The following is a 15065-nucleotide window of genomic DNA, read 5'->3' on the forward strand; positions in this document are numbered from 1 at the left end:
GAGTCCATAGAAAAATAAGTAATGTCTGGATCTGCAAAAAGCTTTTTGAACATATTTGCTTATAATATGAGAGCAGAAGCATTGAAGAATTGACTGACAATGTTGGACTTATCAGTCAATCATTTAATAAGTAAATCATAATTCATACTTTTTTTTACCCTGTGCCTTTTGGTAAGTTGTCTAATTTGGGAGGTATTTGCATACTAAAAAGCATAATTTTATTTTGTGTATGTTAAATAGATAGAAATAGATACGAGCAGTAGTACCCGGTGACGCCTAAGTGATTAGGTGTCGGATAAAATACAATTTTGCTTTAATACTATAGAAGAGAACTCCCAAAACAACCCTCAATGTTACTCTCCGTTTTTCATGAGCATACTTAAACTCAACTACTCCGTACTTAATTCAATCAGAAAAGAAGAAGAAAGAAAGAGTGAAATGACGTAAGTTGTGCCGTTGCTCTGATTTAGTAAAGAATTTGCATGCTGTTAAATCTGTAGTTTTTTGTTGAATAGTATTTCAAGTGAACTATGAATTAGTGTATATTTAGTGAGAAGTGGATTAGAAGACTCCCTCAGCATCGTCTTCATAGCCTTCGCATTCTCTTAAAGAGGTTGAATAGAGTTTGTTTATTATTTCATAGCAAGAAATCTTCCTTTAAATTTGGTGAATATGAATAAATCTTCTAATCGTGGAGGGTTCCCACGATATTTCGCAAACAAAGCAATAAAAAGTAAAATTACTGTCGATATCACAACAGTTTAAAAAGGTCGTATTCCTAAGCGGCCAACTCTTCAAGAAATTGACAACATGATCTTTGAAACACTGAAACTGGATTAGCTCCTTATTGAATGAGTTCATATTTGTCCTACACCTCACTGTATTTTAGTTTTAGTACTGAAAAAAGAACAAAATATTAGTGCTGCGTTATCTCGCGTAGAGGATGCATTTATCATCAGAGAAATAGGTGAACAGGATGGTGGAATTAGTGGAACTAAAAGAGGCTTAGAGCTGATCGTAAAGATCTAGCAGGAAATCTTACAATTTGTAGAAAAAAATTACAATCAAGTTCCTCATAAAGATCTGTAATCTGGTGAAATAGATGAAGTCTTCAAAAATTTGGGGAACTCGTGAAACCTGCAAAAGAAAGCAACTTTTTGAGGGTACCCCATTATGTAGTTTCAATGTAAGAGGTTCCATAGTACTTCTTAATCTCTCTTGCTTAGGTATTATTACTTCAGGACATCAAAGCTAAAGTATCCTCGTCATGTAATTAACGGCTTGGGTACAAATAGAGTTCTTTCCTTGATTTCTAAATCTCTTATATACCCCATATGTACCAAATCTTACTGAAGTAGGAGTGACAGGCATAAAAATTATAATATCTACTGAATGTACATTAATTAACGTTGACTTAAAAAGTCTCAGAAATTTAAATTTAAATAAAAATATCTAGATAGACTTATGTTTGAATTAAATTTAATTGACTCACGACCCTCTTTTAGACCCGGTGATTTTGTCTCATGGAAAAGGGGTCAAGCAACTTCAAGAATGGATTAGTCACTTGTGTTGGAAATTATTTAACCCAATTAGAACAATTCATGCTTCGGGATCTTCGACAGTTCCAGTTGGGGAAAAAGAGAGAGCGTAGAGTTGTCATTCAGCCTCACTGCTCTTTGCGGCTGCGATAGGAGAGCAAGGACTGCAATGACAAAAGATTCAGAATTTGGTGTCAGTTTTGGAAATATTAAACATCAAATAGATATTTATCATTCGAGCTTGCATTTGTGTTGATGGGCCATATATCTTGTAAACAAATGAAAATTAAAAAGACTTAAGCAATATAAAGCACAATCAGAATTTTTATTAAATTTAACATCATCATAGAAACATAATTAATTGGTCATTATTTTTAAAATTTTTTTTGCATTAGAACACTCACGTAAAGTTTAACAATAGGGTGTGAGAGCTTTGAGTTTATTAACTATACCGCGATGTCACTACTGAGAAGGAGCCTAAATCAAAGTAAACAATTATTGTTTTGAATATAATACTAAATGAAATATTACTTGCATCCATAAAGGAGTATTTTAAATCCAACATTTTTTCTGGATATCCCATCTTGTGTTGTTCCTGGTTGCTCAAGAAGAAGTGGGTGCAAATTTCCTTAAGAGAGGAGCCTTTCTTTAAAATGCCAGATTGTCATGAAAAGAATTTACCCTTGTATAGATAGTAAGGATAGACTTTGGAAACCATTACCTACATCCATCATCTGCAGGGTCCACTTCCAGTCAGATGATTTCCAGGAAGCAAAACTATGAAGAACTTGGAAGAAGATCAAACATTATTTTGAAATTTAAGCCAGATCCCTCCCTTTTGCTGTGGTCAAAAGTGAAGCAAGGATACTTAGCTCGTCATAATACGAACAGAAAAACGTCATAGTTTAGTGAATATATACACAATTTTTTTTAATGGTAAAGCAAAAGAAGCTCAATCTGAAGATTCATAACTTTAAGTTATTTCCATTTATTACTATTTTTTTTATTAGGAATTCAATGATATTCAAATGGATATTCTGAATGAAAATTAGGAAACAAGGTAGTTCTAATAATACTTGGGACAAAGAATATCGAAGGGATAATAAATACTTCCACAACATCAAAGAACGTTCATCACTTAATTACTAGAGAAAATATTATTCGATCCATTTTTCTATTGAAAATTTTGTTGATGACTCATCGGTGTCTTAACCCATTAAAAATTTGTCATGTCTTGGGCCTGCTGTCGATCATCTTAACTATTAAAATCTTGATTGATCACAAAAGGATAAGCCTTTCTTAACCCTCATGAATCATGAACAAAGATGATTTGGAGCTTTAGATATTGTTCAAAATACATCGAACTTCTGTAGGGAAAGTTTTCAAGACGTGGCTCAATTTCTAATATTATCAATTAAATATATTGATCTGTTTCTATCCAAGGAAATCACCAACCTTTACATGACGAATGACTTTAAATTGAAGTTTCCTGATACTATATGTAACTAAGGCAAGAATAAATAACCCATCTAATGGAAAAGATAAAAGGTCGACCTGGAGCTTTTTTTAAAAACTCTAGTACAGTTAAAATAATGGTTGGAATAAGTCCAATATTTTTAGTTTCCTACTTCTCACCTCCGTATGAAGTGATCGTCAAATAATTAGAAGATCTCAATTTCTCAAGGATGCTTGAATTTCCAAAGGAGATTCTATTACGTCCGAGGCTGCAAGGCCTTTTTACGAATGAAAACTAAAGTTATTACACCAACTCCAATGCGAGGAATCAATCATCTTATACGATCCACTGTTGTAAATGACAGGAAAATTGTTTTTAAGCAATTAATAGGATTAGCAAAGACAGTATTTTACCTAAAAATGAGTAAATTGCTAAGTTAATGAATTGTTATAAAGTACGGCTGATTGGAAATCAGCAGATCCAAATATATATCTCTATGAGACGTCGATGCCTGACCAATTGCTATAATTTATTGTTTAATGCGAGGTCACCCGTATATGCTTTTCTATTACGGATCGTTTAGTCTAGGATAATCATCAACGTAATATGTAAATGGAATAAATTAAGAGATGAATTTGTAATGGTGATGTAACTGGAGCAACCGATTTCTTCTCTTTGAATAGGTTCCCCACGACCTCATTTATTGGCAGTTTGAATTATTTGTTCTGTACAAGACTAACACATAAACGGTTCCATTAGAGACAAAGTCTTCCAAAACTAGGAGCACGGATACTAGGCGCTTTCACGTAGCGTGATGCCCAACCCCAGTTGCACATATTTATAGCTATTGTTTAATACATCTCCTGAAGTTGTCACAACAAGCTTTATGTAGTAAAAATCCTCTTCATTTCGGCTCTTACGATTCACATAAAGAGTATCTTCTCATCATCAGGTTGGAAAAAGCTCATAGCCATTACTGATCCACATAGCAACACATTGAAGCAATATCTTGGTTCTAAGTATTACATCCTACCAGGCGGTGGACAACATAGCGTCAAATATGAGCATTTGTTATAGGGGCATGTCGTATCTATTGCATTCAACGGTAGTTTTGAATTCTGAGGAGTTTTGCCTCAGAATTCATTGGCATTGGATTACCTTCAGAAATCTGAACAGACGAGCCGACGATCTCAACACAGATCATATGACTGAAGATGCTCAATCAACTGGATATTCCTCAAATAAGTCCGTGCACCTCTTCTTGAAAGTTCACACTTCATCTCCGTCAATGCCCAGTCCGAATCATTAGATTTTAAATCCATAATTTAAAAGATTTTTATCCTCAGACCTTATCATAAGAAGTAATTAGAGAAAATGTACTGCTGTTACAAATAACGTCATCTTAGGGATTTAACTTGAACCTTATTGTTCATTCTCACGCCCTGTTAGTAAACTCCATCGAGGTTGCTATCTTTTTTAGTACGTTTATAAATGATATATTGCATTTTTATAATTAGTGGATCAATTTTTCCAATATTCGAAATAGAGACGAAGTCTTATTTGCCCAGTTGTTGATTGAATAAGTTATTAACCAACGTTTTTACAAGTTTTCGATAAGTACTTACACTCCCACAAAATGTGATCAGTTGTTTCCTTTGTACATTGACAGAAAAAGTCAATGTCACATTCACCATTAAAATACTTAGCAGTAACTTTGATAGTACTGGATGGTATTTTGTATTTAAACCCAACTTTCGTTTGACATATTTATAATTCCTTTAACCCATTCTCTCCTGGTGAAAATATTTTAAAATGAAGAGATGTTTAGAATCAAAAACTTACATTTATATGGGTCATTAACTTGCTAAATATATAGATTAATACATTTCCTGTACTTAATAAATTTTTTTCTATCGTCATTTCATAATAACATGTGAGAGGTACAATGTGTTTATGAAAATCATATTTTTCAAAATTATTTCGAAGATGGTGAAGTGTAGAAAGTAAGATATATTTCATTTGTATTATTATTTATATTGCATATTGACAATAATATTATCTTGTTAGGTAACTATTATCCAATTGATGAATTTTTTAAGCCTTTGCAATAGTTTTTTCAAAGTTCAAAATGAGTTTCAATCTGGTGGTCCCGTTTGGGATCACTAGTAGAATACATGAACAAAATGCTAATTTATATTTTTTGAAAAGGAAACTATGTATGAACGAAGTTCTTGATCTATTATTTGAGGATCAGGGGGAAAATGACGTATTCATTGAACCACCTGATGTTCGAGATTTAACGGATGATGATTCGGGAGATGAAAAACTGTGATGAGATCCTTAGAGCCGACAATTTGTCGACTCAGCAACTACATGCACCTGCTGAATTGCGTCCTCGTAATAGAAATACTTTATATGATCCTCAAGGACATAGGGATATACAATCTCCTTCATCTACAAATATTAGAGGGAAGCAACAAAAAGTTGTAAAAGAACAACACTGGAGGATCTGGTTTGTTTCCTGAAGACAATTTTTCCAAGTACTCGTCATCATCTCCTTTAGAACTATTTGCAATATTTTTCGGAGATGATATCCTTATGTATATTCAAATTGAAATGAGTAAATACTCCTTAAAAAAGAATTGGCCTGATGTAAAAGTGGAAATCAAGGAGCTGAAGGTGTGTTTAGCTATATTACTATTGACTGGATATAATAGTCTACCCCAAAAACACATGTATTGGTCAAGAAATTTAGATGTTTTCAATACTGCTGTATCCAACTCAAAAAGACGTGATAGATTTGATACAATTCTAAAATCTTTACATTTTAATGCCTCTCATATCACGGATACTTCAGAAAAGTTTACCAAAATACGTCCTCTTATACAACATTTGCAAAAAAAAAAGTTTACGGAACACTTTATAACTTCAAAATGTATATCCCATGATGAAGCAATGGTGAAGTATTTTGGGGGAAAATGGGTGCAAGCAAGCAATATTAAATAAACCAATTCGTTTTGGTTATAAAGTGTGGTGTCAAAATACATCTAGAGGTTATTTGTGTGCATCCGATGTATATGAAGGGAAAACATACAGAGGTAATAGTGAAATGGAAAATTCGGTAAATGCTTTTCCACAGTCATTCATCTCCTATCATTATACAGTGATGAAAAGAGCCGACTTTCCTATAATTTTTTATTTGATAATTTGTTTACATCTCTGCCATTACTGAATGAACTTCAACGTAGATGATATGAGGCAAAATGAACCCTATGGACTAATCTATTTAAAAAGCTATGTCCAATCCGACCCCCGAAAGATTTCGATAAATTGTCAAGAGGCGCCCATGATGCAATAACAGGAAATATTGATAACTTTCACATAAAGATCACAAGATGGAAAGCCAATGTTATTGTGACTGCTGCATCCACCAACCTTGGAGAAAATCCAGCAGGCATTGTAAAGAGATGGTCAAAGGTTTTCAAAAAACATATACTTGTTAAAATACCTCTTGTAATCAAACAGTATAATGAGCATTTGGGCGGAACTATCGTATCGATCTAAATATTAATGCATACCGAATTGGAATAAGAGATAAGAAATGGTGGTGGCCGATTTTAACTTGGTTGGTTGACGCTGCAGTCCAAAATGCATGGATTATTGCAAAAGATGCTGGTCAAAATTTGGATCAATTGTCATTTAGAAGAGAAATCGTTATGTTATATCTTCTAAAATATCAATGTTGTCCAAGAACTATTGGAAGGAAGCCATCGTGGAAACCGGGAGAAAATGAAGCTCGTTATGATCAGGTTGGGCACTTCGTTGAACCAGTTCCCAATGGTGGAAGAAAAAGATGCACTTTGGAAAATTGTAACTCAAGTTCACGATCACAATAACGTAAATCCCTTGTGGGATGATGCATTCAATGTTTTAAAAAAATTTATACACAGTAATGGTTTCAGATAATAAATGGAATTTCAAAAATATAAATTAAATGTTTCCATTCTTAGCTATTACCAATGATATAGATACATTTCCATATATAGACTGTATTATAAACGCTAAAAAATAATTTTTATTTTACTCATATTCTCCTAGCGGTCCCATACGGGACCATACTGCATCAGCCAACATCAGTAGTAAACAAATGTGGTTTTTTTTTCAATTTTGAAAAAAAAAAAAAAAAATCGGAGACAGGGTTAAGTATTCGTACATTTTTTTAACGCTGTGTTGTTCCAAATATACATTAAAAAGTGCAAAGTGTGTGTATTCAGAGGAATTAAAGAGACAAACCATTTTAATCATAAGACGATCAGTCAAGTTAACATCCGTAGCAATATCTCAGTTTTCTACAAAACATTTTTGTGAATGCAGCCTTTAGTTTACATCTCCCATTGTAAAGATAGCTCAAACTTTTGTGTTATTTCAGTAGTACCATCAGAAAAATAAAAAAATACCCTGAATTAAATCTATAAGTTCTGAATTATGGCTTAACAGAAATTTGGCTTAGCTTTGAAAATTCATTTCATATGAATTTTCTAAAAAAAGGCAGTGTGTAACAGTAACTTATTAAAGTGCTCGTCATTTTTTTTTTTGACACAACTGTTAATATAAACTAGAGTTAAACGAATTTCTACGATAGTATTTATGAATAATTGAAAACATTTTCATGCAGTACGGTAGTTTTGGCTAATAAATGTTGTCGGTAAATATGACAGTGAATTGAAAGTAACACAGATACATCTAGTTTTAAATAGCTTATAAAACTGCAATGGTGCCAAAACATTACTGAGAAAAAAGGTCAATTTGAGTATGCAATGTTCTTTAAACTCGTTTCTGGTCCTGGTTACGATGACTAATTTATTGTAGATTGTCTCAGTAATGATAGCTCATTGGTAGCAGTAAATGGTTCACAGAATCACTTATTTTTATAGACTGATTTTTTAATCAGCCATTTTGAAGAGGACATTTCAGTAGTAAAACACAACCGTTACGGGGTCAAATCTGGTACATTAATCCAATGTCAAATTGGTTACTGCCTAAGCCACATCCATTGAACAAACAAACAGACAAGTACTTGATTCATGTATATGTATTTTAAGATTTATTATGACCAGAGTAGTGTCCTAACGTAAAAAAAAATACATTAAACTGTATTCTAACTTTTGAGAAAGGATAGAGATAGCTATAAACTCCCGATGATACGTAATAATTTAACAAATGTAGAGAAATAATTCATAAGAGCATTCATATTTTCTCTTTTATATACTTTTTTCTAACATAATCACTCACCTCAATTTATCCAATATTCACATCCCTAAGGATGAAAGCTTTTGAAAATAAAAGTCACGCTTCAATTTGCAACAACAACCATTATCGTGCTCGTCTTAGGTCATATTTCTTACAACTTGGTTCTTACGCTCACTACAATTTAGACATTATTACCATCCTTTCTTATATATACAGGGTGCACGACAAAAATGGCGGGTCAAGCAATGAATTATAGAACTTTTAATAACTTTTTAATAAATCAACTTATTTAAATGAAACTTGACAAAATTGTATATACATATACTTTAAAAATTCAATAAATCAATCACAGCTTCAACACAGTGTCAGGAACTATGCAAGACATGGATAATTTTTTTTATCCTAATGTAAACTTCTTTGCTCTTACATTATTTTCATCCTCTTGATTTCTGTAATATGTTGGTGCTTCTTTCTATAGTAAGACTCACAGCACATGTCCTTAAAAGATCTCTGACTGTTAACTCTTTTATTTTCATAAAAAAATTACATAAAATTTAAAATATATTTTCTATAGCTATCTAATAGCTTTGTAACTAAGTCTTATACTTGTAGGTAAGCATAATAGATTATTGAAAAGTTATGAAATAGCTTTAAAAAAATTATTTAACACTTTTTTTAATTATTTGTAATGGTAAATATAAGAAAAAGTTTACACTGACCTAAGTAATTGCCCTTAAATATTTTAAGGTTGATATCTTTGAATTTTTTCTAAATTTTAATCATCTAAAGATGAAACACTTAAAAAAAAAAAAAATTTTTTAAATGTAGAGTGGTTAAGTCAATGAATTAGGAGGAATGGCGTGATTTATAAAAATCATCACTTAAAAAACAAATAACTTCTTCTTTTTTTTCATAACAAAAATTAACAAAAAATGTTGCATAAGTTTTGTTTAACTAATTGATAATTTTTCAATATTATACATTCCTTTTTATCGCATTGGTTTCTCTATGAATAAAACGCAAATTTAGGGGGAGGGGGAAAGGATTTGCTCCGAGGACCCCCTTGAATGACAGTTTTTTTAAATCGCCCACTTACTACGTGTATGCAACGAGTCCTCTTGTGTTCATGAAACTTGAAATAATTTATTTATACATTTTGAGACATGAGGCTAAATGTTATAATAAATTGTATAGTATATCTTTTCTTTTCTCATTTCTTCTTCTCTCTTTTTGTTTTTATCTCTTATAGTTGGGGCATATGAATATTTATGAACTTGTCATAAAATCAATTCAAAAATGAGTTTTATCTTTGAAACATTGTCGTGGCCTTATCTCAAATTAACAACGATTTTGAGCGTTTTTGGAGAGCCTCATTTTAAAAAAATCAAAGTTCACCCTTTTAAACTTTTGGATTCTATTTGTCTTGAAGCTATGTGCTTCAAGAATAAAAAGAACATATTTTCCACTTTAAACAATGATAGTTCGAGTTAAAAGTATGATGTTGGGGCAGGGAGTAATAAGTCATATTTTCAAAACCAGCTTGCCTGTCTTTTTTTTTTTTTGTGTGTGTATTTTAGTCCAATTAAGCCAAATGTGAAGAAAAAAAATTATTTTATTTTTGGCAGTTTGAACCCAAAAAAACTGAAACGATCTTGAGTTTAGAATAAAACTTGAAGGGATCATCACAGTTGTGAAATCATTTCTTCGTGGTAAAACAACTGTTGTTGAGTGTGCCATTACATGCATTTTGAATCTGGTTAGTCATGAAAAATCAGCACGAAGCTCTAACCCAGCTGTTCTCTTTGATTTCATTCTAAAAAGAGAAAATCAGGTCATGCACATCGCCATGTACCATGAACGAAGATTCAATAAACTTGGTTACTGTGCTGGATCTATCATTCAAAGCTTGCCTTATTTGAGGATGTTCCTATTGAAACACATTTGAGTAATCAGCATGTGGAAATAGTACGATTGCTGCTGGTTTCAGACTTTGAAAAACTATATCATCCATTATCCTCATATGCCAGTCGTCAACCCAACATCAGCTTTGTCAAAGAAGATATTGCAAAAGATGTACACTGATGCTGTTGAGGTATTTGGCAGACAGGTGGGTAGAGAATATAGTTTCGGAAAGTATCGTCTTGGGAAACAAACTCGTGCAACAGAACTCAACTTATTGACTACAGTACAACTAAGTGGGTTACCAACTAATAATATTGAAGCTGAAAGGCACTTGGCTGAGTTTGGCAAGCGAGCAGCAGTTGCCAAATACAAAAACAAGAATTTCACTGACAAAGCAATTATAAATGACTGTACTCTTCTGCTATCGAATTTTTCCCGTAAAAATACAGGCAAAGGCTCCATTCATGTTGTTAAGGTACTAAATAATATGGAAAACAAATGGTACAATGAACAGAAGCAGCTTGCTAGGATCACATTTGCTAAAAAATCGAGATGGGAAAGAAAAAGAGTCAGTACATACTAAAGCTTCTCCAGCTTTGCAAAGGATGGGGTGGCCCTTCAACTGGTGTTGATGAGCTTCACCATATTCTCCGCTCCCATGCTGACATGAAAGAGAAGATTGTACGAAATGAATCAATATACAATGGCGATATGCACAAGTCGGATGTTTTGGACAATCCAACTATGTTCAAGGTCAACCAGAACTAACATAAAGAGAGATTAGTCAACCTTTGTACATTTTTGGCTGAACAAGAATCTTCTTTTTCTAGTGGCCTATTACCAACAAACAGAGATGTTGAGGTAGCTCTTGAATTTAATGCGGCAGAAGTTGGAACTGAAGATGATATGGAAATTGAAATTGGAAAGTACTATGGTACTCTTTATCACTGAGGGTGAATGCCACACTTGGTATATTGTTTCTTGTGAGAACAGGAATGATGATGGCACATTCCAAATAGATTATCTTGTAAGAGTGAAAAAGGGCAACAATTTGACATGGAAACATCCCAGAAAATAGACACTCTAGATTTGCACTTAGCTTCTATTCTGGACTGTGATAGAGATGGCGAATGGGATGTTTTAAACAACAGATTTATGATATTTTCCTAAGAAATCATAATGTTATCAATTCTATGGTTGAGAAGGCATCACTTCAAATGGTTGAATAAATGTTCTTGATCAACTCAATCTTTCTACAAGTATTTTGAACATTATTTTGAATTATTACATGTTATATCCAACATAGTAATACTGATTCACATGTTAAGAGTTATGCCTAATGACCAGTAATACTTGCAATTTGTGCTTATATAAATGTTAAAAAACATATTTAGAGGTGCATACAAGTAATGAATTTTTAAGTTGTGTGATGATTATTTTCGAAAAAAGATCTACAGCTAACCGTTAACTAGTGAAAAAAATGGGTTGCGGTTGAACATTTTCTAAAAAATTTATAAATCTACAAGCGATAGGACAAAACTAATGCTATATTTGGAATCCTTGGTTTGTAATTAGTAGGAAAAGAGTTATCAAACAACTTTTTAAGAGATTTACAGCCGATGTTATTGAGGAATAAAGTGACGCAGTGAATTTTTAGGGGAAATTATGGTTCGTTTCAGTTCTTTAGGGTGCAAACCGCCAATAATGATAATTTTTCAATTTTTTTTTTTTTTACATTTGGCTTAATTGGAATAAAATACAACAAAAAAAAAGACAGGCAAGCTGGTTTTGAAAATATAACCCAAATTTCATAGAGTACTGCCTACTATATGATGCAGACATTTTAAAAATTGTTTGGAATTTTTTTACATTTGGCTTTAAAATATATTGATATAATTTATCCCTATCTTCAACACTGAGGGCTTACAACAGCCTTGAACCTTAAAAATAGCCAAAAATAACAAAAACAGTATGGCCTTTTTGTGAAGGGCACGAAGCCATGAGAGAAAAAATAAGGCCATGCCTGGAATCAAGGGATCAAATTGTACTAAGTTGAGCATATGCTGTTCTTGTGCACAAAAAAGTGTGATTTTGTTGGATAGTGTAATTTATAAGAATGTGTTTATTCTAATTGCAACAATATATCTACCAAAATACAAGTTTTACTCCATTCTCCTCCACTACAATTGTAATAAATTTTCATCTCATCCAGATACCGTATGAGTGCATCACAGTTGTCCATACAAGAGGTTAGATGACTAAACAAATAAATTTTCGTTAGTTTTCATTTTTAGTTAGTTGTCGATATGGATAAATACGATCACTCATCAAGTAGTGATTTGGTAATTTGAAATTTACAAAATTCTTTGAAGATGAGTTAATTAAGCTTGAGTACTATAATTGATGTCATATGATTGTCAATCATTAATGGATTCTAAATTGTTGCTATTGGTCTAAATCGAGTAATTGGAATTAACTCTGAGACCACTAATCGAAGATTAAATTTTTTCTTCATGAGATCTAATGTTTACAGTCGTTTTTACTTCATAACTTCATTTAAAAAATTTGACATGTAAGATTTCAAAAAGGATAAAATGTCAGTAATACTAACGGTCTCAAATGGTATCATGCCGCCTAAGTTTTGAAATTTATTCATTTAGTGGCTATTCTTTGAAAAAGTGCAACACACAGAAAAGTTAAGCTAGAAAATGCAAACTTTTTTTTATTCAAAATTGTTTACATTCAAAAAATCTACTAATGCTAAAACCATAATTTGAGTGTAAAATCATTATTACAACTCTGAGACAAGATTAATATATTTATTTTTTTAAATTAAAATGGTTACTCCGTGGGATAATTGATGGCCATGAAGATAATATTGAAAATGAATGTTATTAAAAAACCAAAAAAATCTTCACCTTTGATTAGGAAAGGGTTTCCCAAAGTTTTTCGGCTGGCACCCCTTGGTTCCAATATACACTTGTAGCACCTTTTTCTTCCAAAATGAAAATATTGGGATGGGTGTATTTGTGTGTTCCATCCAATGATGATGATGGAACAGCAATAAACTATATTTTCACCATCTTTCATATTAGTAGATAGAAGTCACATACTTTTTTATGTAGCCAAAAATGTTGAACTTTGGACTTAGCTCAATCTAGTTCTTGGGTACATTTTATAATTTTGCCAGCAAGTCATACTTTCTTTTTCTTTCTCAAAATTGGAGACAGCGTCAGCAGATAGTCTTAAATCAATTATTGCGCCCTTTTTATAGTAATGAAATAACTTTGAAACTAAGAATATATTATTTGTATAGGAAATGGATATAGACTCAATCGATCATAATTACTCGAATTAGTTTCCACGTAGGATTAGACAATCATTAGAGTTAGTACTATATATTTCTATTTATGTATGTTTATATTAATTTTTCTGTTACAGGAGTTATCGGATTTGATTACATAGAAGTTCCTCTTCATGATACCAATTACATTCATCCTGTAATTATACTGTATTGGTTCATGGTAGATAAAAGAAAAAGTTGTATTACTTTACTTAGTTAGATGTGATCTCCTGCGGCCTCATCCCTCAGTCTACAGATAACCTCCTCCACATAATTTGACCTTCCATTTACTTTCGTGATCCCCAAGTGCTAACTGTCCAAATATCTCGAAAAAGTCGAGATCTCTCTTCTATTAACGCAATATTATATTATTCGCTTAGCGAAGATATTTGCTTATTATTAAAAGATTTCAATCATTGAATTTGAATTATCCCTTGTCCTTGCCTCCAATTCCAAGATAGAAAGAAAACTATGACGAGCGAACAAACTTACAGAATTTACCCATGGTCCTTGCTTTTTTTTAAATATTACACTACCTCCCTTGTTTCCTCACTACTGATTTCTAAGAATGGATTGACAATCCAGTACTATTCGCTATAAAAATCCTGATATAGTTCAGACATGTATGTTTGCAACTCTTCCAAGAGAGCACAATACACTTGAAGGTAATAATCTGATATGTTATTTTCTTTATCCAATTCACAGTGGCTTGGAAACTGGTAAAGTTCATGGCGGACTAAATTTCGTTTCAATAACTTACACTTAGATAGGAAGGTGGAGATAATAGATATAACTTAGAAATGATTGGTGTAATATCATAATAATTTCAAATTAATTTAATTGAATTTTGTTGTTATATCTTACAATGTCTTCCTTGATGTTTTTTCGATAATCACAAAGGCCAGTTTTAGAGTAGAAAAAAGAATAAGAGAGTTTCAAGAAGTTTCCCTTAGATAGTCATGTAACTTCTGTGTGTAGGAAGAAAAGGTAAAACTATTCATCATAAGCAATGTCAAGTTGTCGAAACAGTCTGGAATTTGGAGGATGTGCCTCGTTCTTATTTTTTCTGGAGTGATAACAGTATTAATTGATTTGTGGGTAGTCGACCACTAAGATTTTTATGCTACCAGATGCTGCGTGTAGATTGCACAAAGCTCTGCAAGTACACGAGGTACGTCTTTTCAAGAAACTGATGAAGGAACGATGAGGACCTATCATCTCGACGATCTATTGAACCACAAGAATGTTAGAAAGTGGGTTATTTTTCTCTTTGAAAAATTTATCCATGAACTCTCCTTTAGTATTGATTATACGATTTCTTACAAATATCACTTATTGCACCAACTTTTCATCATTAACAAAAAAAACATAAGCGAGAAGTACATATTAATTTCCTAGTAAAATGGACTCATGTAACTGCAAGCTAAATTACGGTGTAGCAAAAATTATGACCAATTTATCTTCTATGTTTTCAGCAATTTAATACATTCTTCCTTGAACTGAGTCATTAATGAGAGGTATAGACTTCATACTTTGACTTAGTGACTTATGTACAACTGTGCGCATAATCTTTCTT

General features: G+C 32.3%; 1 protein-coding gene and 1 long non-coding RNA gene across 3 annotated transcripts in view; both read right to left on the reverse strand.

Moving 5' to 3' along the window:
- Positions 1-15065, reverse strand: part of LOC121127269 (protein phosphatase 1H) — a 36369-nt gene that overhangs the window by 8698 nt on the left and 12606 nt on the right. The gene's annotated exons all lie outside the window — the stretch shown is intronic.
- LOC121127270 (uncharacterized) lies at positions 1845-5734 on the reverse strand. Of its 2 annotated transcripts, none has more exons than XR_011782513.1 (3): positions 2220-5734; positions 2070-2166; positions 1845-2015 (listed from the first exon to the last, which is right to left on the reverse strand). It is a non-coding gene; the product is annotated as an uncharacterized lncRNA (long non-coding RNA). The 2 variants fall into 2 exon arrangements; XR_011782514.1 differs by having other exon boundaries at positions 2070-2184; positions 2260-5229.

The sequence above is a fragment of the Lepeophtheirus salmonis genome, chromosome 12, assembly GCF_016086655.4.
Source record: "Lepeophtheirus salmonis chromosome 12, UVic_Lsal_1.4, whole genome shotgun sequence".
NCBI classification, from domain to species: domain Eukaryota; kingdom Metazoa; phylum Arthropoda; class Copepoda; order Siphonostomatoida; family Caligidae; genus Lepeophtheirus; species Lepeophtheirus salmonis.